This window comes from Arvicanthis niloticus, chromosome 14 (assembly GCF_011762505.2).
Source record: "Arvicanthis niloticus isolate mArvNil1 chromosome 14, mArvNil1.pat.X, whole genome shotgun sequence".
Classification (NCBI taxonomy): domain Eukaryota; kingdom Metazoa; phylum Chordata; class Mammalia; order Rodentia; family Muridae; genus Arvicanthis; species Arvicanthis niloticus.
In genome coordinates, this window is record NC_047671.1 from 2,583,324 (window position 1) to 2,609,211 (window position 25,888).

Here is a 25,888-nt window from a genome sequence, read left to right on the forward strand (position 1 = left end):
ACACACACACACTCACACACACAAACACACACACACACACACACACACACACACACACACACACACACACAAACACACACAGAGGAAATAGACCAACACCCTATGTTTGACAAAGGACGATATTGGGTTTCAGGTTAAAAATAATAATTTTACCAAACCATGAGATACTTTACATGAAATAGACCCAAGTAAACTGATCCAGTCTTGTACTCTGTAAGATAACAATGTCTACTTTTGTTCTTGGGTTGAAGGTGGTGAACAATGTGGCCTCTTCTTGTTTATAGAAAATTAATAATGTGACATTACTTTATTCCAGGAAATTTTCAGAGAATTTAATTGACAGTGACTTAGTCATGAGATGCTTAAGCAAGATTTGGGTGATTGTAGCTGATGTGTAATGATAAACAATTCTTTACTTCCATGCCCCTTCTGATCTGCCTCTGGAATTCTGCACATCAAAGATACTTACTAGACTAAAATTGAGAAAATTGCGTTTCATACATAATTTTTGTTTGCAATTATTTGCTTATTATTTTTGCTACAGCTGTGAAAAATATTATGACACAAAGCAACTTAGGGCAGGAAAAGTTTTATTTTTAATTCGAGGTCACAAATCATCATTGACAGAAATTACCGTAGGAATTTGAAGCAGAAATCACAGAGAAGCACTACTTGTTGGCTGTCTTCAACACTACCTGTCAATCCAATGTTATTGCCTACAGTGGGCTGGGATTTTCTACATCAGTTAACAATCAAGATTATCCTTTACAGGTGTGGACCATATCACCAAGATGCTAAAGACATTATTAGGCACAATTCTTGGTCAGGTTATTCTAAGCTGCATAGGGTCGATAGTTGTCAACTTGTCTCAAGGACTTCTCTGGAACCTCTGTCACTGCCAACTTACCAGTCTCTGCTGTGAGAAACTAAAGGCATGGCAGCAAAACCAGGGTGACTAAAGAATATGTCTTATCTTACGTTTTACTTCTTTCCTGTTAAGCAAAACAGGTTGCTAGACCTGAGTTCTGCCTGCCTCTGAGGTATGGACTTGCTGCTTCAGGGAGTGGAATGCTAGGACTGCTCAAATGTATCTCCTTGTACCGCAGCAGCTGTTGGGTGCCAGGCTTTAGGAAAGAGCCAACTCACAGTTCAAGGGGTTTAAGAACACAATCTAAGATATGGCAAACTGAAGCTCCAGTTCCCTGACTCCCAGGCACCCAGTCGCCACTGGGGTGCTATACAGAGGAGAGAGGAACATAGGATCAGGGGTCCTTTGCCAGTGCTCCCAAGATCCCAAACCCCTGGACATCCAGGCATCTCTGAATCGCGCTGAGTTGGGATGAGAGTCAGGGGCCATGAGTTGAGCTTGGTGGAGGTTGTCTGGAAGAATAGAGAGGCCTTCTACAGGAGCCTTAGGCTGCAGCTCTCTAGCTGAAGGCCTTCTCCGTGCTCCCCATGGCTGTTTCAATGGAAGAGACAGTTCATGTTTATCCATAGTTTTTATTGACTGTTCTTCGTGGAAAATGGATGCATGCCAACTTCTCAGGATGGCCCAGAGATTAAGTACCTTTTGCAGGAAGGAATGTCTGGGAAGGGAAGCTTATTGCCCAAACCTTTATGGTCTCTAAATAGCTCATTAACATGGAAAACTCTGTCCTTGGGTTATGTGACCACAGGTCAATTTCCTTATGTTGAGAAGTGTGGCAGTGTTTCAGGTAAGGAATCTGGCAGCAAACAGGGAGGTGCCTACCATCTCAGGTGGGTACCTGGATAATAGGGTCGCAAACCAGCTCTACTTTACCAAGTTTTCTAGCATGGTCCACTCTCCACAGCTAGACTCATTAACACTTGAAAAACTACATTCAGAAATCTGTAATTATGGTACAAGGAGACCCTATGTGCCACAGGTTGCTCATAACTAACGATTGAGTAGAGCTGGAACCAGATTCAGGGAGACAAGTCCACTCTTAATAACTTACATGTAATTGTGTTTATTTAGCTTTTTCTAAATTCATTGTACTCATTGTTATGTTTCTTTTGAATTTCAAATTACTTGCCAAGTATATGTTTGAAAACAGTCATGGTTGTAATCTTGTTCATTGTCTTTACATATTTTTTAGATAAAACTTTATTTTACTGTTTATGTATATTCTTTTCTGATATATTTAGAGGGAGAAAGTAACAAATATAGAATATCTTCATATATTTGGTGGATACCATTCAGGAGGAGCTGCAGTGGGCAAGTGAGATTCCTGGAAACAGCCACCACTTTGCACAACTGTGATAGGTGTAACCTGGCACAGTCCCAGGATTGCTCCTTGCTACTGATTTGCCTTCTCATATTTGTCGTTACTATATTCCTCGAATATCTTGCATGGTGTGATTGGGCATGGGAAAGACCCTGAGTGCCTATAACCTGGTGTGATTACCTCCTGAGTGACAACCCACTCTATTAGGCAATATTCCTCAGATAAACATAAAGATGAACTTTCATGAGGTAATATTGTTTAGGTGAATTAACGATTTTGTAGAATTCAGACAGGATTTTAGTAGCTTTAGGAAGTTAGAACAGTCGATAGAAAGTTTAAGGAGATGGTTTAAGTTGTTTTTCTAGGAACATAATGAAGTTAAGATAATAAGTAAAGTAGACTAGTAATCGAAGGCTACATGGGCTAGAAAAGGAGTAGAGGGAGCTTTCATGCATTACAGGCACATAGTTTACTTGGAAGAGAAAAATAGGCTTGGCACATGTTAAGGATCAAAGAAAATAATCTCACTCTAAGTTTGGTCTGAGTTTCTGGATCTTGTGATCTAGGGATTTAACCATAGGCACAGGTTTTGGTGTATACCATGTAAAGGCAGGTTTATGAATAAAAGTAAATAATTCTGTTATGAGTATAAGAACTTGTGGAGATAAAACAAAGTTGGGAAACATTTGGATAGGTATGAGTTTCAAAGAAGAATACATAATCAATAATCATATTGTAATTCCTTTTTGTGTAATGATTTTAATCTGTGTTTTGTGTTGATAGCTTTTAAGAATATGTAACTTGTCTCTATATGAGGTAATCTTTGTGCTTACATAGAAAGCTTTGTCTTAGATTGCATAAAAAGCCTATGGAAAAAAAAAACTGTTGGAGTCAACTTGTTGGAGTTTGCTCTATCCACCAATGTGCACATGTGCTAAATGTTTGGAGCCTGCTCTTTGGAAATTTGCTCCATCCACTTAGTCTTTCTGTCTGTCTGCTATCTGTCTGTCTGTAAGATGTATGTATGTATGTGTATGTGTAAAGCCGTTGGAGCTTGTCTTGCTTTGTGTGTGTATACAGTATAGTTTTCTTTTGTGTGTATACAATATAGTTTTCTTTAACAATCTTTCCTCCCTTTTTTCATGCCAGAATTATACATTCACTTACTCTCTGATCTCTCCCTCCCTCCCTCTCTTTCTTTCTCCTACTATAATTCTCCTTCTCCCTTTTCACTCTTCCAAGAGTGTTATAAATAACAACTGATACATTGATACCAATGCATTGTTATTAACCTTGGGTTGTATATTAAAAAGGATTGCCCTGTTTTGCTTTCTGTTGCTGTGAATACTGAAACAAAAAGCAACTTGAGGAGCAAAGGGTTAATTTAATTTTATATTTCCAGATTCTGTACATCATTGAGGGAAATCAAGGAAGGAAAATGAAGAGGAGCAAGTGTAGACAACATGGAGAAATGTTGCTTAATGGCTTGCAACTGGCTTGATCCTCACTGGCTTGATCACCTAGTCTTTATAGACTGCTGAGGCTATTTTCATCCATAAGCCATAGTTTCCTGTACTCTCCTATCTCAAATTAGCTATTTAAAATATTTCTGACAGGCAAGACTACAAGCTAGTCTAACTGAATCAATTCTGTAAGCATGGTTTAGGTGACTAAGTTTTTTTCAAATGGCAGCTAAGACTATGATAGGGATGTTTTCATTGTTGTTTTGCTTTGCAAATAGGGTTTCACTTTAACAGAATCTGGCCTGGAATGTAAGAATGTATCCCAGGCTGACCTTTATGTAAGAAAGAGTTCATCCTTTTTTCTGGTTCCAAGCAGCTGAGATTACAGACATTAAAACCAAACCTGGCAGGAGAGCAATGATGCTTGCTTACAAACAACTATTATGTTCAGAATTAACCAGTAAACAACAAAGCAAATGTTTATTGTGTTCTCTTGCTACTCCTGTCACTGCATGTTTCTGTGCTACATAGCTGAGTCTTACTTTCATCCCTTCTTGCTGTTGTATCTGTCTATCTCAACACTAATATCTCAATCTGTTACCATTGCCTTGTGCAGAACAATTGTAAATAACATTCTCCTAACTGAATTTCCACTGGTATGACAATAGGTAGACTTGTATCTTCCTTGTGTCGAATGTTTTATTTTTATCAAATGTTCCTTCCATATCGTTTGCTCTACATATCATTTTTCTGAGCCATTCATTATGATGCCATCATGAATTATTAGATATTTGTCTGTAGAATTATTCTTGATGTCCCTGAAGTAAATATTTCTTTCTTTCTTTCTTTCTTTCTTTCTTTCTTTCTTTCTTTCTTTCTTTCTGGTTTTGTTTTGTTTTCAAGAGAGAGATTTTTGTGTAGAAAATCCCTGGTTGTGTATTTTTCAAACTTAGAATATTCTACAAACTAATGTCTTGGGTCTTTCAGTCTACCTTCATAAATGATGCATGTTTATAAATTATCACAAATATTATAGTTTTGGCTTTAAAATATGACTATAGCATATTTTAAAGTTCTCAATAAATGAACTTGTCTGTTCTCAACATATTAAAATTCGGGAAGAACTTTTGGAAAAAATAGAAATAAGCTACTTCTTGAACACTTGTATCATCTGGAAATCTTATAAGATAGGAATTCATACATACAATGACATAAATTATTATAGGGAATGATTCATGTGTATTTCTAAGCACAAATGGCTCTTGTAGTTACAGAGCAGAGAGTGAGAAGCCACGTTTATAAGAATAATTCCTGGAGTCAACTATGATCAGCATGCACGGAATATTGTGTAATAAATGTGTGTTCAGGGCAAATAAGGCTTCACTGACACTCCGAACTGACGTTTTGGCTTACATTCACATTAAATGGGCGTTCCATGTTTGGAGTTCAGGAAGGAACTCTGAGCTTTATTCTAAAGAATTACTCTGATATTTTTGTTAATTTTATTAATACTTATTATTACCTTTGTGTCCATGTATGGGCAAATATACCATGGTGCATGTCTGTATATAAAATATATATGTGTAAATTATTTTCTCCCTATATTTATAAATGAGTCCCAAGACCAAAATCAGGTCATAAGACTTGGATTGTAGGGTGTCAAGTGCCTTTACCATAGAGCCATTTTGCAATCTCTACCGAGCTATTTTTGTGAAAGGTAACTATCAGTTTAAAAGTCATAAAAGGGGCACAACAAGTAGTGAATTTTGGTAAAATAGATGGGAAGAGACACTGGATCAGGTTAGTTTTGCAAGTGCTAGACAGCCGTAAAATAGCATATATGTAGTAGGTAATATTGGAGAGATTGCATGAATGATTTATGCTTGCATAATAACATTAAAATTTTTAAAAAAGAAATGAAAAACAAAAAGAAAACAAAATAGGAAACCCAGAAAAGGCTACTTGTGGCACGAGTATGTTGAAGAAAAAACTAATTCATTTTTCTCGGGCCGTGGAAGGATGTCTTGGTTCTTGGGTGGTCATGGGCCTATGAACCCTAACTCCACATTGGAAAAACAGCAGGTGTTCGGCCATGCCCCCAGAATCCAGGCTCCTACATGTGGTCCATATCTGTCATTAACCTGTACCTTTCAGACACATTTGACACAATAGCTCCTCCCAGAGAGGTTTTACATCACCATCTACAGCTACAAGTAGAGGCTATGACTAACAGGCCTCAGCCTCGAGATTTCCATATTCATGGTTTATCTAAAGGGGGGGTAGCTCAATTAAATTCCTCCTCTTTCCTCCTCCCTATTTAAGCCAACTCCCCTGGCTTTGGGGAGAGGGGTGCACCATCCAGACCCTCCACATTCGCCATGAACAAAAAGCTTTGAACTCTTGGACTCCACATGTCTTCTGGGGCCTGCCGCCAGGTTTTCCACCTTTGAAACCAGACTTTCTCTTGGGACCGGAGGTCTTTGCTTGTGTGGAAGATTTCCCAGTGACACAGCCGCCGGGCCACTGTGGGAGCCAGCCGCATGGAAAGCCTGCCAGAAACCCCGCCGCCGGCTGCTATGAAGTTTGTTCCCACAGTTTTTATTTATTTCAAGTTAGAAAGATAAATTTGAGTTTAACTGTAGATAACTCTGAAGTAAGAGAAAGTCCTAAACGAGTGACTACTGGGAGAGATCTTAATCATACAAGAGAGACATTAAAGTTTCTGATATTATTTATGAATGGGGTACTTAAAGCGCAGTTCACTGTAAACAAATGGGTGTTGTTTGGCCAGAGCCAAGATAAGCAACAAGAGAGAGGGAGAGCCAGAGCGAGAGCTAGGTAGGCAAAATGATAGACAGGAATAAAGTCAGCCTGGAATTTCCATCATCTGACTTGAAGGTCAGATGACTGGTTTGATTGGAAAACTTTGACATACATAGGGATCAGAGGAAGATAAAGTATGCTTTATTTTACCGCAGAAAACCAAGCAAACTAAATCTAAAATCCAAAATCTTTCTCTAGACTCTGAAGTAGCTAATGTTGTGAATAAATGAAGGACTTTAAGATAAATGCAAGCAAATATACAGGGAAGTAAATGGAAATTATTTTTACATTTGTAAAAGGAGATATTGTCAACATGGGATGTCTAGAATAGCAGTACCCAAAGACAGTGTAAGAGGAGGTAGGTGGTTCTACCTAGTATCATTGAGCATCTGCTGTGAGCCAGGCATTTCATTAGGGTGAGCATTGGGTAATAATCACTAGAGAATAAGAGTTTGAAAAATTTTCCAAATGAATGAATATTTGTGATAATGGATTAATTATCTTGATCTGATCAGTATGCAATTTGCATATTTGCTGAAACGTCAGTCATACATGATCTTATAAACATGCTCAACCACCATGTATCTATTATAAATAAAATATATTAAGCTGTTTTTGAAACATAATTTTATAAAATATGGTTAATATTTTCTCATTTTAACTGGTCTTTTATATAAAGATATTTAATGGGTCTAAACTAATTGAGATGCAACTGTCAAGAATTTTAAAATATTTTCTAAATGCCATGCCTTTTCAGTTTTCTGTCACTTAGAGTCCACTTTTAATTTTTAATTTTCATAGTTTGCATCCATTCGACATGGTACTGAATTATGTAAGACTTTTACATGTAGTTATATTTTTATTAAATATATTCCCTTACATTCCCTACTCCATTGGTTTCTCTATATGGTTTTATGTTTCATTTACTACCCTATAAGCACACAGGATTTTATGTATGTGTATAGGATCTGGGAAGCACAATGTACAGAATAATCATTATTTCTCTGAGCTTGCTAACTTCGGTTCATGTGATCATCTCTAGCTCCGTCTATTTATCTAAGAATGACATATCTTAGGTCTTTATGGATAGAAAAAGGCCCATTGTACACATGCACCACATTTTCTTGATCTGTTGATTTCCTAACTTAAGGACTATGGATAGCACCACAATAAACCGTGTGCCTCTGTAGAAGGTAGACTGGGAGTACTTTGAGTAAACACTTAGGAGTAACATAGCTAGTTCATAGGTTAGATCTATGTAGTTCTTAGTAAACCAGAAAACAAAAACAAAACAGTTAATAATGGTACACGTGGATTAAATAGTCCGGGAGGTGTGTGTGTGTGTGTGTGTGTGTGTGTGTGTGTGAGAGAGAGAGAGAGAGAGAGAGAGAGAGAGAGAGAGAGAGAGGAAGAAAGATTTTGCTTAATGCACAAGAATGCAAGTATGCAAATCCATTTTGCAGTTTTGATCTTGATTTCTGAATTAAGTTTAATTGGTAATTTTCATAGGATCTAACCTTGATGATACCAACAATGATTTGTATCACCAAGCAAAGTGCTTTTTTAAATATTTTTCACAATGACAATTTGTAGATCAAACTTTTCTCTGCTGTATGTTCAAAGTCCTATTTCTTTTCTGTAGTTCAACAGCTAGAAATATCTTAGTATCAGATTCTGTGCCCCATTCACCATGGACTTCCATCTCCATACTTTCTTCAAGTGTCCAGTGTCCATAGAAACTTCCACATGGATCTCTAATGGCTAACAGCGGCAAGGGATAAATGAGAGAAATAATGGAAAAAATTCCTAAATATAGCAAGTCACACCATGATGCAATTGTGATCTCAATGGAATCTGTCAATTAAATGTAAATATTAGGGCTTGCCCTTAAGAATGTTCATAATGAAATTAATCTAAAATTTATGCTGGCTACTTAATACACCTGCGTATATGTTTGGGACATAGAAAAAGTTAACCTAGAGTTACAGATAATACCTGTGCAACAGAATAGAGAACATTAATTTCTCAGCATATTCAAAACTCCACTATAGAAATGCAAGAAGTCAGGGTTGATGGTTAGTTTGAGGACATGCTGTGAGACGCTGATAAAAACTTAGATTGATCTTGATCACATCAAATGTGTGTAGTGACATATTGCTGGATTACGCTACATCTGGTATATTTACTATTCTTTAGTCCACTGAGGTAGACCATATTTTTATATTTGATATTCAATGCCCATGAGTTATACTATACCTTTGACCACATCTACAATTAGGGAATTGATGTCCCTAGCAAGTTTACAGCTTAATTTAGATACCTTGCTTGCTCTGTCTATCATCATAGCATTCATATTTCTATCACCAAGCCAGCTATGTCATGTGGGTTTCATCCTTTGAAAAAGGCAGATGTAATCCTTGATAGAGCATGAAGGAGATGAGGATGGAAGAACTCATTATCTGGCTCAGGAGGAAAAGCTTAACTTACTCATTTATTTTCATATATTTCCCCATTGCTTTTCATGACATTTAGAAACTCATATTTTCTCAGAGCTGTAAGGTAGAAAGGGTGTGGAGGGGAGCCAATGATTCTAACCTTTTTTCTCCACAATGAAATTTTAAAGGTGAAGGATATCTCAGGCTGCTTCAGTCTGAAATTAATGGGTCGAATAAATTGACAAATATAACAAAAATTAAAACAAAACATCCCCAAAGAAGTTTATACAATTTCTGTGCACGTGTGTGTATTTTTGGCAAGTATGTCTATATGAGAGTGCACATTCACAAGTGCACCCAGGAATACAAAGGCCAGAGAAATACCTGTCAATTTTCACAGAGGATATCTTGGGAGTGTTGATTCTCTCTTTCCACCATTTTGGTTCTAGGGATCAAGCTTGGTTCATCTGTGTAGGTGAAAAGTGCTTTTGGTCACCGAGCCATCTTGTCAGCCTAGTTTGTTGTTAAAGATACTGGTACTAACTTTCCATTTTCTTTAGGCAGACAACACAAGAAGTCAGCCCTTATCATTCTCTCAACATTGGTCTAAAATCTGCTTCTGTTGCTGATATCTGGTGTTATACAATGTCCAACACTGTCTCACCTAGCCAGAATCAGTTGTTCTTACCACTGATTTCCCATCAACACCAACCTGAGTTAATTCCTCTTTGACCTCCTCTTGCTGCTTTGTTCCCAATCTCTCAGTAGACACTCATCCCATCAACCCATCATCCCATCAAGTTTATTATAATAACTGCACTATATTTAACTTTTATCTTGAATTTACACTGTTGTATGCAATGCTTTATGCTAATTCCTCAATGTGTAGAATTTGGCTTTTGAGGTAGCTGTTCACCCCTTGAGAGATGAGATCTCCAACAATACTCTCATCCCTTTCAGGCTGTTTTCTAATCTTCTCAACTGTTGCAGCCCGCTCTGTCCACAGGTCGGGTTCTAGCAAGAGAGAGAGTGGGGGGAAGAAGGGAGAGAAACGCGAAGAATGGAAAACAACCCAGAGGATCTGCAGTCAAGTCTCCTTTACTGTCTTCAACACACACAATTCCTACTCTACTACACCACCACTACACCACACACTATACCACCCTACTCCACTACTACACCACCCCTTACAAGGAAATCCTGGGTATTTATAAGCACAAATAAGAGAACACAGGTGAAAACATTTTACCACGTGCACCATACAGCTGGGGTTACTAAACAGCAAAACAAGCTATGTGGGATAAACAGTATACTTATCAGAGTGTGCTTCAGCTGTTATAGGCTTTTGAAAACCAAGTTTTTCATCAGGGTATATGGTTCCAGATGGCTGCAAAGTTGATCTAGCTGCTTTCTGCTTAAAGTCAGCTCCCAACACTCAACTACTTCTAGTTCACTCAAATTCTTTTTATAATATATGATGCTTACCATCCTTTCCTTACACATGTTTTAGTTCCATTAGAAGTAAATAATAGTTTAATGCATAAAATTATTTTAATATGACATTTTCAGGTCCATTGTGATGCAAAAATCACATTTTCAAATAGACATGCAAAATGAAGTATTCTTTCCCACCCCAGCACAGTGAGTAGTCACAAGGAATGTAGCATGCAAAGCTAAGATACAGCTCTGTGAGGCCTCCAGCACTCCCCAAGACTAGAAAGGATCATTTCACACACAAAGATGTGTCCTAGTTACAGGAGATGAATGTTCTGTGGAACTAGTCTCATGCTGAGTTTCTATATTTCTGTTCATTGACACTCTGATTTATCTACGTGTCTTAATTCCCAGTAGCATACTAAAGAGAAAGGGTAATGAGCTATTGTAGAAATGTATTTTTGCTTGGTGAACTAAAGAAAGACTGATGTTTAATGAGGTTATAAAATTGTCTTTCAATGCTCTGTCTGTATGACTCAGTATCTGTGCCTGATTATTTGGTATTCAGCACACTTAATAGGTTACATTCTTGCATCCATTTTCCATCCAAGAACACCAGGCAGAACAGGATTAAGCCAACTCTAAAACAGAATTCAGTGAATAGCAGAACTTGCGCATGACATTTTAACTTCTAGTTAGTGAGGTAACAGTCCAATGATGTATCATGTTCAGGTTCAATGATCCACCCTTCCAGAAAGTTAAGATGCAGTTGCTAAAGATAGCTGTGTTAATCACATTCATTGCAAAGGTAACATCTTTAATCCAATGGTGTGACTCCTTGTGTAGCTGCAATAATGGTAAATTGAGTTGACTCTGAGCTGGAAATCAGGCATGGGATGGACTGGCTTAGATATGTGACTTTGTCACTTATTATTTTAGACTTAAAAGATAACTGAAATTTTCTGTCCAAATATTAAAAACTAATAAAATTTGGGTTATTTAGATGATATTGTCTTCATTATAGCTAAATTGCAAAGTGATGAGTCAAATCTTACTCATTTAAAAAGTACATCTACATTTGGAGGAAGAGGCATTTATTTAGTTAGTTGCATTTTACTTTATTATTTGTGTTTATTCCAATTTTATAAAGATTTATTTTATTTTTTAAGTGATGTGTGCATGTGTCTGTGTGGAAGAGTATTTGCTGCAGATGTTCAGAGACTCCAATAAGGGTTATCATTTGTCCTAGCACTGTGTTACAGGCAGTTGAGAGCTATCCAACATGGCTATTTATTTATTTATTTATTTAATCTGCAGCACTTTTATTTTTCTTTACACAATCACATGTTGCTGGGATATACTGTTCTCACTCAACAGTAGAAAACCAAAATTTGTCTTCTCTTAAAAAATTGAGTATAAAAACTTCTTACATAAATTAAAAGGATGAATACATTTACAGGTATCAATGCAAACATTCCCAACTCAAGGCAAGTAACATCCCATAGTGGTCAGAAAGAAACAAAACAGAATGAAAACTGGGTCCTAAGGCTTGGACTTTCCCACACTGTTAGACTGGCAAGAAGGAAGTGGTAACTGGTTCAGAAACCCTTGCCAGCCTCACAAAATCCTGGGAGTCTGCTGTCAGTTGATACCCTGCACAGACCACTGTGTGGTGCTCACAGAGATCCACTAAGCTGGCGATTTCTCTTCTAAGGCTTGCACTCCCCAGCCACCAATTGACTGAGCCACATGAACTGAGGACTATAGGAACTTAACCTAGGTCTCTGAAGAGCAGTATGTGCCTTTAAGTACTGAATCATCTCCCCAACCCCTTATTTAACCAGGGATGTTCTACAACAAATTAATGTGACTATCGTTGCATAACATGAGCAGATGGGTTCTGGGATGATAACTCAGTGAGTACAAAATGAGCATCTCAGTTTGAATCCCTGGCAGTCATGTCAAATCCCAAGCATGTCTGTGCATAACAATCACCCAACACCACACCGTGGAAATAGAGCAATCACAAAGAGCTTATCATCCATCTACCATAAATAAAATAAGAAAATTCTTATTCAGTGAAAGACAATGTCTTGTGACAGTAAGAAAAAGACAAATTGAAAACACACATGATATTCTGTTTTGTCAACTACCTGTGTATGTGCATTATCATACTCTGAATCACACACACACACATACACACACCACACAAACACACTCACACATATACACACAAACAGAGCAAAGGAAAGGGAGACAGGAAGAGAGAGACACAGAGAGGGAGAGAATGTGATTTTGTCATATCAATCAATAGTCACAGAAGTATAGTAACTGCCTGTAAGTGGCTGTATGAGATTGGCACAGGGTCAGAGGTCATGCTTCTCCCTCAGGATAGGTCAGAGCCTACAGAAATTTCGAGTAGTCTTTATTTCAGAAACACCCATAGTAATACATCATAAGCTCTACTCTGCCATGATCTCCAATGTTGTCTTATACAACCCATTCAGACACAAGGATAAGTACAAATGTGGGGTGGTTGGGCTGTGAGAAGCAGCTGGTTGTTTAGTCGAGCATGAGCTTGGAACCCTGGAACCTTACTGGACAGCAGAAGTTCAGCTCTGCTCCCAGGCCCTGGTTCTTTTCATTTAGCTTCAGCCCTCCAACAACCCCATCTACAGAGAGGTGTATGGCCATCAGTCACAAGGAAGAGGTCTCAGGCCCTAGAGAGATTTACATACTAATGATGTACCTGAAGGCCAGAGGGTGGAACCAATTAAGCATTCTTCCCCAACCTCTCCCCTCCTCTCTCCCTCCCTATTTAACTCAGGTCTGCCCTGGGTTTTAGGGGGTTGCATCCAGATCCGTCCACCATCTACCCTGGCATTAAAGCCTGTAAAAAAAAAACCCATGGACTTGTCATTGGGGCCAAGTGCTGTGAGGAACTTGGAGCCACAGCAGCCGTGCCTAACATCCAGCCTGGAGGAACTCTCAGAGTGCTCTCCAGCCACAATTACCTACATACAAAGATTCTTGTTTCTCCTGTAAATGCTCATTCTGCACCTCCACTTTGCTTTGTATCATTCCTGAGCACCTGTTTATTAGCTGGTATATTTAGGAGAGCTCCTCACCTGACACTGAGTTTTGTTTAAAGAGTCTCATTCTACAACAGGTCAACTCTAAATGGCAATAATCTCATCCATTCTCAAATACCGCTCCCCACTCAGAACTTTGACTTCTTTTTTTATATCATGACTCTCAGATTTACCAGAAGTGATCTCTCTTGCTCACTGCCTGTGTCTCCTAAGCTCTACACGTGTTCAGTACTATCACCAAAAAATATTTTACATGAAATGCTCAGTTCCTTTTTACAAAATAAAATAAAGAAAGAGTGAAAACGTAGCAACCACAATGTGAAAATTACTGTTCTTGGTGGCCCGATAAAGCAGCAGTCCATCAGTGTTATCGTCATGTGGTGACAGAGCACATGGAAAAAATCATGAAACGCAAAAACCAAAACTAAAACAAACAAACACCCCTATACACAGAAAGCATACCAAGTAGAATGAGAAGTGTGTTTTCATAATTTTTACAAATTGTAAAGGGAGCCCTGATCAAATATACAGATATGATCAGCTTCGAACAAAGTGGAGAAATAACAAATACCCAATAGTCTCAAAGTAGATAGAAAGAAATGAGTTTAGAATTACTTGACTATGTTGTGAAACCAAGATAATCTTGATCAGAAAACAAAGTAGTACAGAAAGTAGAATATGATCTACCAATTTCAATTACTTGCCTTTTCAAAACATGTAAATTATTTGGATAAGGAATAGTTCCCTAATTAAAGTTACATAATATAATCATAAGGTTGACACATGTTTCCATGGCTGTTTTCTTTCTGTGGGTTCATTAGTTGATGAACACTAACTTCTGATGTGAGAAGATAGCTGGATTCTATAAAATATTCTCTAATGTGTGGAGAAAGGTATCAAGCATGTAAAAATAAAACAAGTAAAGGGCCTATTTAATATATATTAAAAATCTTGAAAAGGAGCCAAATATGTAAGGCATATATTCTTATAAATTTCTAATTAAAAGATAGACTGTTAAGACACCAGTTTAATCCACATATGGTTCTATAAGCTTAATCCATATTAATGTTTACCCCTTTTAGATTATTATTATTTCATGAGCCAAAAAAAAGTCAATTATGTATTCTTTGGCATTTACACTTGTTCTAGAATGACCTGTTTGTACTAATCTTCCTTTAGTCTCTATTAATCCTTGTTATATTCCTATTAGATCATTTTATTTTTTAAATGACCATGTTCTTTGCAGTGAAATTATTTAAAGACTTTTGCCCATAATGTTCATCCCAGAATTTGATGTGGCCATGTTTCCAAAACTATATTGGGGGTGGGACATGGATAGATGGAATGGATGAAAGTATATATAGCTCTTGCTACAGATAAGAGTTTGGGTCCCAATCCTCCTGACATGAGGGTTACAACCACCTGAAACTCAGCTAGAAGGAATCCCATGGCCTCTTTTGTCCCCTAAGAACACTTTCACTCACGTGAAGATTACCTCACCACAAATATCCACATACATACAAATACATAATTAAAAACAAAACAAGTACTTGTGACAAACTAAGGTCTACTTGCTTAAGCTTTGAAGAGATGTAGGTAGTTTTCATCTTGGAGTGACTCCCTATTTGCTAGAATATGTGTGTGTATGTGTGTGTGTGGTGTTAATATGTGACAAATCTATACGTGTAACCTTACCTCTGACTAGAGAGATAAGATTACCTTCTTCTCACTCAGTTAAGATTGCTCTCATGGATGATAGTTATTTCCTGGGACTTTGCACTTACCAGGCACTTTACCACTAAGAAAATTCTTAATCCTCCCCAGCAAACTTTAGCATTTAATAGCTCCTATTGGGGTCTTATGGACCCTTCCCTTATTTGAATAATTTATCAAGTTAAAAAGAAATGTCAACATAAGACATAAAGTTAAATTTAGAAGTATTGGAAATTCCTATTTCCAGTTTGGGAATTCAGTTCCTGGATGGTTTGCAACACTTCAATAGAAGTCCAAGTTCTCTTTAAAAGCCCCAAGTCTATTACCTGCAGGTTCTTGTAAAAACCCAAAGAAAATTACATACATTCATAATCCAAGAAACAAACCAAATCAACCAATCAAACAAACCAAACCAAACAAAACAATAATAAAAAAAACCCAACAGGATACAGTTACAATCAGACAAAAAGAAAGCAAAATTAATCAGTGTAAAGGGCTCTATGATCAATATCTAGGACTCACAATCTTGGATCAATAAGGCTTAGGTAGTCCTATCTCTCTAGCTTTGCCACATACAGTATGGTGGGCTTCAGCAAGATCTTTGTTGTTAATCACAATAAATGGTTTTATCTTCTCCAGTATCTAGTGGGGATGGATGAGTATAACTGAGGATACATCTTCACTAATGGTTTCTCATACTCTTTCAGAGACTGTTCATGCCTCATGGTGCCATGCCTTAGTTACTCTATAAAGCCCTTCAAATCCAAGATTTTCATTGCAATGAATGTTGAAGGCTGCTTCCTCACCAATGACCTCTCTTGGCTTTTCTTGAGGAACATTTCAATTCTACCACACAGTGCCAAGACTATTGTTCTCTGTGACCTCATTCATGCCTTCAATCCCAGTATCACATGCAAGAATTCCATATATTGCCAAGCTCAACTGCCAGCTCTGTATTCAGCCTTGACCCTCTCTGTACCACAGCTTCTGTGTGTTGACGTTAAAGAAGTACTTCCCGGAAGATTTTGCCTAAGTGATGTTGGTCTCTTATTAATCACTGGTGATTTTCCAGATCCAGCTAGCAAGCATTAATTGATCAAGAAAATTGTGAAATTTTCACTTTATTTGTCTTGGTTTCCTATTAATCACAACTGATTCCTCTCTCCAACTAGGGAGTGTCACAGATTCTTAAAACGTATTATATGAAATGTCTCTGAAAGAGTCTTTACTTCTTTTCAGAAAATTCAGTTCTCCATTGTCTCCAATGCTCTCAGTATTATCTTCCAATTTCACAGCTTGTTAAACTTTAAGCAGTCTTTTGTAACTCCAAATTCCAAGTGCTTCCACAATCCTCCTATGAAACGACATAGTCAGGTTCTTCATAGCAATACTCCAATCTCAGTACAGATTTCAGTTTGCTTCCTGTCTGGTATTGTTTATTTCTGTTTACAGGTTACAGAGCATCATCAATGCAAGTTAGGGAAGGATCACACAATAGAAATGTGGAGTCAGGGACCAAAACTGAGATCATAGAGAAACACTGTTACTAACTTGATCCCATTCCTGGCTTACTAAGGTACCTTTCTTTCACAGATAAGTCTCACCTGCCCAGGGATGGCAATGCCTGCAGTCCCTTTTGTTCCATGAATCAATAAATTGCAAAATGCTTAACACCACAATTGACACAATCCCCCAAACCTCTTACTTTTATGTATTTTAGTTTATGTCAAATTGCCACAAAGTATCCACCACCTTGTGTCACCTAAGTTGGCAGCTCTCAATCCTTTATTCCTTCATATTTGGATTAAATAGTATGGTGTGGAAAATGATCTTCTGTGTATTGCAAAATCCTGCACCTGTACCTGCACCTGCACACTGTGTGCTCGAACCTGAACCTTGTTACCTATGATATGCATAAAATGTCCCTCATACTGATGGTACTGCCAATCAATCATTCATCAAATTCATTTCAGAATTAAGTAGTTATATTACATAGGAGGAAAGGAATTCCATAACTTTATCATTTTATATTTGCATTGTTTCTTTCCCTGAAAAATTAATGAATTAAATTAATTGTTTAATTTCAAGAGCTATCCATTAAAGGAAATGATGTTGGGTGCTTTTGTATTTTTAGATTATATGTTTGTTTTGTTTCTATATTTAACTCAATTTTGTAAACTGAGAATGAAGAGATGTTGTACATATGAGGATTGGCAAGATCAGAGGAAATGTTGAAAATATACAGGAAAATGTGGTGTCTGAGGATAGTAAGAAATAAGCAGAAACACTTATTTAATACAGAAACAAAAATGACTATGATTTTCGTTAAGAGGCTGTCACTAGACATGGAGATTTAGGTTAAAATCTCTTCTAATTTTGGCTAATAATTCACAGTTATTTTTAGAATTACTTTCTTTTATTTTGGTGTCTCTGCCAGATACATAAGTCAGAAAATTAGACATATAAATATTTATTTGATCATACATATTAATTTAGCTATTTTGCATTATTTTATTTAACTTTTTCTTCTAAAATGTGTGTATCACACTTCAATGGAAGTATGATACTCTTCTATTTATCTCTTCCATTCACATTGTAAAATTAGTATAGATCTAAGAACTCACTCATTAGCTGAGATGAGCATTATCTGTGCCCAGTATCTCTTCAGCAGGTGACTGAGTCAGAGACAAGAACCACATATGTACTCACCTGTGCATCTTCCTTTCTCTATTTCTCTGACAACCTTCACCTGCTTTTTTTATTTTCATTTTCTAGGTTATTCTTATTTTCATATTATTTTCTCTTGCAAATAATGGAAAATGGTGAAAGAAAGACACAGTGTGGACATGATCCAATTATCTTTTTGCCAAGTATCCTATAAGAAGAGTGGTGTAATTCCATGTAACTGTAGATCTGTTATATAAATAATCAACATCAATGTAAATAAAACATTGATCATCACATTCTTATGTAAAGAGTTTTCAAGAGTTGAATTTAATGAGAACTAAGCATAAAAGAAAAATGGCTTTGTAGGTAACAAATAATACATTCCCAAATAATAATCGTGTCATGTGGTTTTCTGCTTTTTTTGTTTGTTTGTTTGTTTGTATTTGGTTTTTGAATCATGGGTGACCCTAGTGAAGATTTATATTTAGGACAAGAGGGGTTCTTTATTTTTCACTAATTACACATTTATAAATTTATTATTATGTAACTTAAGCACCTAGTTGGTCTCTTGTGTCCATTTTTCTAAACAGTTTCATCTCGAGACATTTTGCTGTTCCTGGAGTGCCCACAATTATAGTCACTCTGTAGACTCTTCCCAAATGTTCTGTTTAATGACAGACTGTGTTTTACCTACATTTCTGATTTCCACTCATACTTATTCAACCATGACAACAATGACAAAAAAAAACTTTCAACATTCTCAATTATTTCATTTATGTAGCTTGTTACCTCTTTGTGCTAGCATGTGCCCTAAATGCACATCTTTAGTGTGAATATTCAGTGATTTAACTAAATGTTCTATGTTACTTGTATATATATATATATATGTATATGTGTGTATATATACACATATATACACACATATACATATATATACATATATAAAATTCTTGAATTTTCCTTTTGTTCTTATTAAGACTGTTTTACAATAATGCAGTAAAATAAAGTGAGAGTTAGTTCTAAGAATAATAATCTTAACAAATTAAGGTGCATGGTAGTCCAATGAGGTTATCTTTTGTCATTTATTTTCAATTCAAATTCAATGATTGTGTTTCTTGCCATTTAAAATGTTATTATTTCTGTCAGTTTGCCTCTGCCTCTCCTCTCTTTCTGTGTGTGTGTGACTGTGTGTGTGTGTGCACGTGTGTTTGATAGTTTGCTTCCTATTGATATGAAAAACACCAAACCAAAAGCAACTTGTGGAAGGAAAGGGTTTATTTGACCCTCAAATTGCAGTGTATAATCAAGTGAGACTATAGTCAATAATAGCAGGAACTCAAGTAACAATCCTGGAGGAACACTGAAGCAGAGAGAACAGAGGAAACTTACTTATGGATTGTTCAGTGTGTTCTCATATATAGCTCAGAACCAACGGCCCAGTATTGACACCCTCCTAGTATACTGGGTCTACATGTATCAATCATTAATCAAGAAATGTATCACAAACATGCCCATAGCACATTCTGATGGAGGCAATTCCTCAATGGAGGTCTCACATGACACAAATCTGTGCCAAGTTGAAGAAAACTAATGGGCCTCATGTGTGCATGTGTTGGTAAGCACAGTGTCATGCATTCCTTGGGAAATCATAGGGCAACATCCTGAAGTCAAGTCTTCCCTCCAGTGTAATACTAGAATCAAGCATAATGGTCATTTTATATAGTATTAATGATTTACTTATTCCTTAAGGGAAAGCATAAATAATTTAACACAACATATAATTCTATTAAATTTATGAATTATAATTTAATGTCTAAAAAACCCTCAAATATATTGTAGGAATTTAATTAAATAAATATCAATGTATTTTTAAACCTCTTAAAGAGTCAATATACTTTCAACATTTTATCAAATTGAACAATTCTTTGGCTAGTTTGTATGTATTGTAGCTTTAAGATAGATGGAACCCTCAGATTCCTATTCAGCAGAAATATTTTTATCTAACTTTGAACCATTTTATTCATCATCTTAATTATTAAAATTTATTCATTGCATTCTATGGATGACACCTGTCAAAGTCTTCTCTTTCTTAGGATCACATATGGATAGCCAGCTGTCATCTCTATTCTCTCTAGCAGTTATGCTTGCACTGGAAAATAACGAGGCACAGAACTGAATCCTCAAATGTGCATATAAGTCTGTAATTGTTCCCAATATGTATATGTACATGTATGTGTTTGTGTATATATATATATCTTGACATATAATAAAGTACTATATGTCATATATATGAAATATATATATATAAAATGATGATGTATATTATAATGTTATATGTCATATAAAAGACATGCATACATACATAAATGCTAAAAATTATTATGGTACTTATCAATCTATAAGAACATGTACAGTTGAGTAAAATGTAAATGTTATGGTGTCTTACCCACAGTCTTTGATGTAATATGATTACTCATACATATGTGAATCCTGTACTCTTTAAGCACATTGAAAATTTACACACATTTAAAAGTATACATCATAGTTGTTGAAAAATAATGCTGTATGTAGTGCTTTAAAAATCACTATAATTTTGGTGAAAAGATAAAAAAATACAGTCATTGTAACAATTCATTTGGTTGCTGCAGTACAATCATTATAAAACATCTTTATGCATTTCTTACATAAAAGCACAACCAATCAAAATACAGAGTTGTGGAGCCCAGTCCTAACATATACAGCTACAAATTACTCTAGTATCTAAGGCTCAAGGAATCCTGACGAAAAGAATGAAATCACTGTAAATGTGCAGAGGATTTAGGGGTCTGCCATGCGAACTATAGGTTACTGGGAGCTGTGAAGGTAGTCTTCTTCAGGGAAGAACACACAAATTGTCCCGTGCCAAACTCAGGTATGAAAACATACAGAAAACAGTTTGGTTTTGTGTCAACTTGACACAATCTGGAGTTATCACAGAGAAGGGAGCCTCTCTTGAGGAAGTGCCTCCATGAGATCCAGTTGTAAGGCATTTTCTCAATTAGTGATCAAGGGGAGGGTCTAGCCCATTGTGGGTGGTGCCAACCCTGGGCTGGTAGTCCTGGGTTCTAAAAGAAAGTAAGTTGAATAAGCCAGGGGAAGCAAGCCAGTAAGTAATATCTCTCCATGACCTCTGAATCAGCTCATGCCTCCAAGTTCCTGCCCCGTGTGAGTGCCTGTCCTGACTTCCTTTGATGATGAACAGCAATGTGGAATTTTAATCTGAATAAACTCCTCCCTAACTTGCTTTTTAGTCATGATGTTTTGTTCAGGAATACAAACCCTGACTAAGACACACATGAACTAAAAAGATTTTACTGAGGAATATATGTGTTTAGTTATACATATATGCAGAAAATAATAATTAGCAAAATAAAAAAAAGAGACCATGAATTAAAAAAAAAAAAAAAAAAAAAGAGGGTAGGGTATATGGGACAATTTGCAAAGAGAAAAGAGAACAAAACACTATAATTATATTGTAAACCTCAAAACAATAAAATAAATGACTGAGTCATTTCTGTTTCTTATACACTTATAAAAATTAATCCCATATTGCTTTCAAACTCTTTAAGTATAATAATTCTTTGAATATGAAAATAAACAAAATGGCATGATTTTATCACTAATAAAACAAGATTCCATAATGCCATTTCCTGTAATATTACTAGATATACTTGTAATATGATTTAGGTTAACTACATTGAGTTTAAGATAGAAAATAGAAGACAAGTACATGACTGAGTAGATATCTTTCAGTCTTCTTTTTTTCTTGGTCCCATATATCATTATAACAATCCAGATTTTCTTTGTTCTACCTATTACTACTCCAGCAACTCACACAAAGGAATTCTGTAGAATTTAATTTTAAAAATATCCAAAATTTGTACTGCATTCTGTTAAAAAATGGACCTTAACTAAAGGAAACATAAAGACAGGTCAAAGATTTCTGTGTTGCTATGAAATGGTATTCTAAAAAAAAAAAATTAAAAAGCTTGTAACTATTTTCACTGGTGCAGTCAAAGCATAGTTATATACCTGAAGACTTTAAGAGGTCAAAATAATTTCATTCATAGTAGAATTGAACTAGTATCAAATAAGTCCCATGTGAACCTTTGTGATTTTTGTCTCATTCTATTCCATCTTGGGGTACAATGTTTTACCTTACATTTATGGCTTGGACAATGGTACTTCAAGAAATGTGCTCATGTATACCAGATGTAGTGCTTTGTAAAAGGGTAATTAAGTCATTAATAGAACCTTAAGGTTTTATTGCTAAAAAAAAAAAAATAGCATGTGACTATTCTTTTATAACTTTATTTTCCATTTTATAAATTTTATGCATATGGGTGTTTTGTCTACATGCATATTCACACCAGATGCCTGCAGTGCTTAGAGGAGGGAGTAAGGACAATTGGAGTAACAAACATTTGTGGGTCATCATGTGGATGCTGAAATCCATCCCAGGTCCTCTAAAGGAACTGTCAGTACTGATTCATTTCTCCAGCCTCAACATTAGTAAAATAGAAAACAAGTAGGAAAATTTCTTTCAATGCTCTGATTTATTTACTATTTATGTTGTGATATTTATTGGATGACTTTGTCTAACACTATTCCTGGAGAGATATGAACAAATGTCTACTGTCACAATGATCAACAGTAGATCACAGTAAGATAACAGCCAATTGTAATTTGTTGAAGCAATAAAATATCTTTGGGTTCTTACAGGATTATGAGTCTAGGTTTACTTACCAGAGCAAAAATGGCTCGAATATAAGTGTGCCACCAAAATCCCATGCCAGAGCAGATTATGGCTGATGAAAATTGGGAAGTTGGAGTCCATTCTACAACTTGCAGGCATCTTGACACATTGTAGAGTATTTCATGAAGTTTATGTTGTCTGAACCTTTGAGGCAGCATGGCAGGTCACTGCCCGTTTTAGAAAATTCGGCTAGTGTTTCTTCTTGGCAGCTGGTTTGTCCAAAGATTTGGCTCTTAGCAGTCCTTACTGCTTAATATGGGAAGATGGGGACTATTGAATCTACTTAGCTAAGTAATTTTTAGAGATTATCAACTTGTATGCTTCCTGAGTTTTGTGAGCTTTAGAAGAATGAAATACGTCACCACACATTAGAGCACCCTGCATTTTGTGTTGTCTCTCACCAATACTGAAGACTCTACCTCAGAGGATACTACTATGCATAAAAAACCCACGACTCTTTCATTCTCACAGTATAATAATTTACAGTTAGTACACATGTTACAATGTGCACAGATAAAATGTTATCTGAATCAAAAGAAGAAATGAGTGCTAAAAATAACTAAATAATTCAGTGAAGAGTTTCATTGAAACCTGGTGAATTTTGGTAGAATTTTGAATTCTGGACTACATAGAATGTGAATCAGCACTGGAAGTCATCATCTTAAATGCCACGCTAACTACCTGGGAACCTTCAAAATTACCAGCATCCATGGCAGCATTGACACTATCACTGTTATTTAAAAACATAAATTTGGTTAAATATTGAGACAAAAGCCTGCGGTGATGATTCAGGCAGTAAAGTTTGGAGATCTGGGTATTGATTCTCAGCATGTTTTTATGTTATTTGGTTGATTTTTTTTTCTTTTTGTCATTGGAGACAGGACAGGATCCCTCTATATGGTCATATAGTCATTTTTTTTTCCTGGAAGATGCACCATAGGCCAAACTAGCCTCAAACTGACAAAGATCCACTTGCTTCTGGCTCATAAACTCTAAAGATAAGCCGGGTGCCATCATGCCACCATGCCACCATGCCACCATAGCACCATGCCACCATGCCACCACCATGCCACCATGTCCAGAGTGCTATTTTTATGTTTAACTGTTGCTATTCTTGGAATCTCGCCACTGTAAATCAGAGACATGAGGAGTCCAACAGCTCACTCACTGGCCAGTTCAGACCACTGAGAGATGGTATTTCTAAAAACACAGTGAAGAATGAGTGATTGAGGAAAACACTTGGGGACACTCTCTGAATTTTGTATAAATGCACAGACATGCATCTTTGTGCATATGTGTATACACTTGACCACATTCACATACATATACACAAAACCCATTGAGTAAACATTTAATTTGAATCAATGAATCTTAGTAGGCATTATAATTGTGTATACATACTATAATTTGTGTTCCTGAGATTATCAAACATTGCAGAGATATTACATAGTTATTTTCTCAATTAAGTCATAGATAGTACCATCTGGGGGCATTATCTCAAAGCATATGACATTAATTAATGATTAAACCTTTTGATGTGTTATAGAAAGACTTAATAGCTAAGCAGAAAATACTACTCAGATTTAGATTTATATCTTTATGTCAGATTTACACCCGTTTTTATTACATAATGCATGATAGGTCGCAAAAATTGTACATTGTATCTGTGAGTCCAAAAAAGTATCAGAGTGCATGTGACTCCATGTTGAAGGTATGATTAGCATGCTTGTTTCATCAGTAAGGACTTGTAAAGAGTGAGACCAGAACTGTGAAAAAATAACAGTTGGTCCTTGGTTTTATTTTTTAAATGAGTGTTTATGTCAAGATGGTGACAGATGATTAATAAATGAAATTTTGTCTTTTGAGCATAGAGCTTTGTGTAACTACAGTACAAATGTGTGTATATGGTCATCAAGTTGGGTGGAGAGTACTGGAGTAAGGTAAGAAATTAGACACAAGCTGGCTCAATTAAACAGAGTAAAGAAAGCACTCTGGTGGTTTCTGTCAACTCCAACTAGAGCACTACAGCAGCACTAAGGTTTATATGAATGATACATATTGCAAAACATGGTGTGGTGTCAGGAAGGATTAGTTATAGGTATATGTATGACTGTCTAAGGTAAAATTTCAACCATTTATCAACATATCTACAGCACAGTGTTGTTTTCTGAAACTAGCATACTTCCTATCATATACTTTTAAAAAAGATAATTCAGAAAAAAGTATAATATCTAGATAGTATAAATAAAATACTTTTTAAAAACAATGTTCAACTGTGGAGAAAAATAATTTGTACAATCATCTAAATTGCTCAATATGGTTTTAAATTTTGGATAGGTAAGTGCTTCAATTTTAGATTTTCTCAATATCACTGAGGTAAATAAACATGACAGTAAAAATGGGAGGATATAAATATAAAAAAGAGATAAGCCCTGAAAGGAAAAGTATCAAGAGATACTGGCTACAGTAATGTACATGCAAGTAGTTACCACATGGAAAGCCTCTATACTACTGAACGTTGGAGCATCAAATCTTCAGCCTTCTGGCCCAGAATCATCTGACAGACATTAGTGATGCAGAATTATTAAGGGCTGATTACTCTGTCTATGCAGATATAATCAGTCGACTATTCTGCATGTGTGTCCTTTTCTGGACAGTAATTTGTCTGTAGATGGAAAGAGGCAATTCTTGCCTGGTGGCTGTCACGGCACAACTGGAGTATCTCCAAGGATGCTCAATTTCTTCTTAGAATCCATGACAGGAAGCTGTCAGGAGCAGACAGGTCTCTAATCAAAATGAACATTAATATATAAATATTTGTAACATCAATTCTATGGACTGCTGACGTTTTGAAAACCAACTATCCATGTAAGGTAACCTGGACTGTTGTCTGGTAACTCCTCTCAGCTATTTCTAAATAAAATATAGAAAACACCCAAACATTAAACTCAAAGCCATGAATATGCTCTAGTCCCTTAACTCTATAGGCTAACTGTCCCAAATCAGCTAAAAAAGTTAAAGAAGGACTGGGTCTAAGCCTTGCTAATATCTCAACGCCCTTAATCAGCTTGAAGAAGTTAAAGAAGAGTCAGCGCCCCTATTCCCTGGGCTTGGGGACTAAGGTGGTTAATATTGGTCTGTCTTTCTAGGGAAAAGTAGTGGTTTTGTTGGAACAGGGAGGACTAGCTAGGACTTACTGCATAGCCATACCTATTGG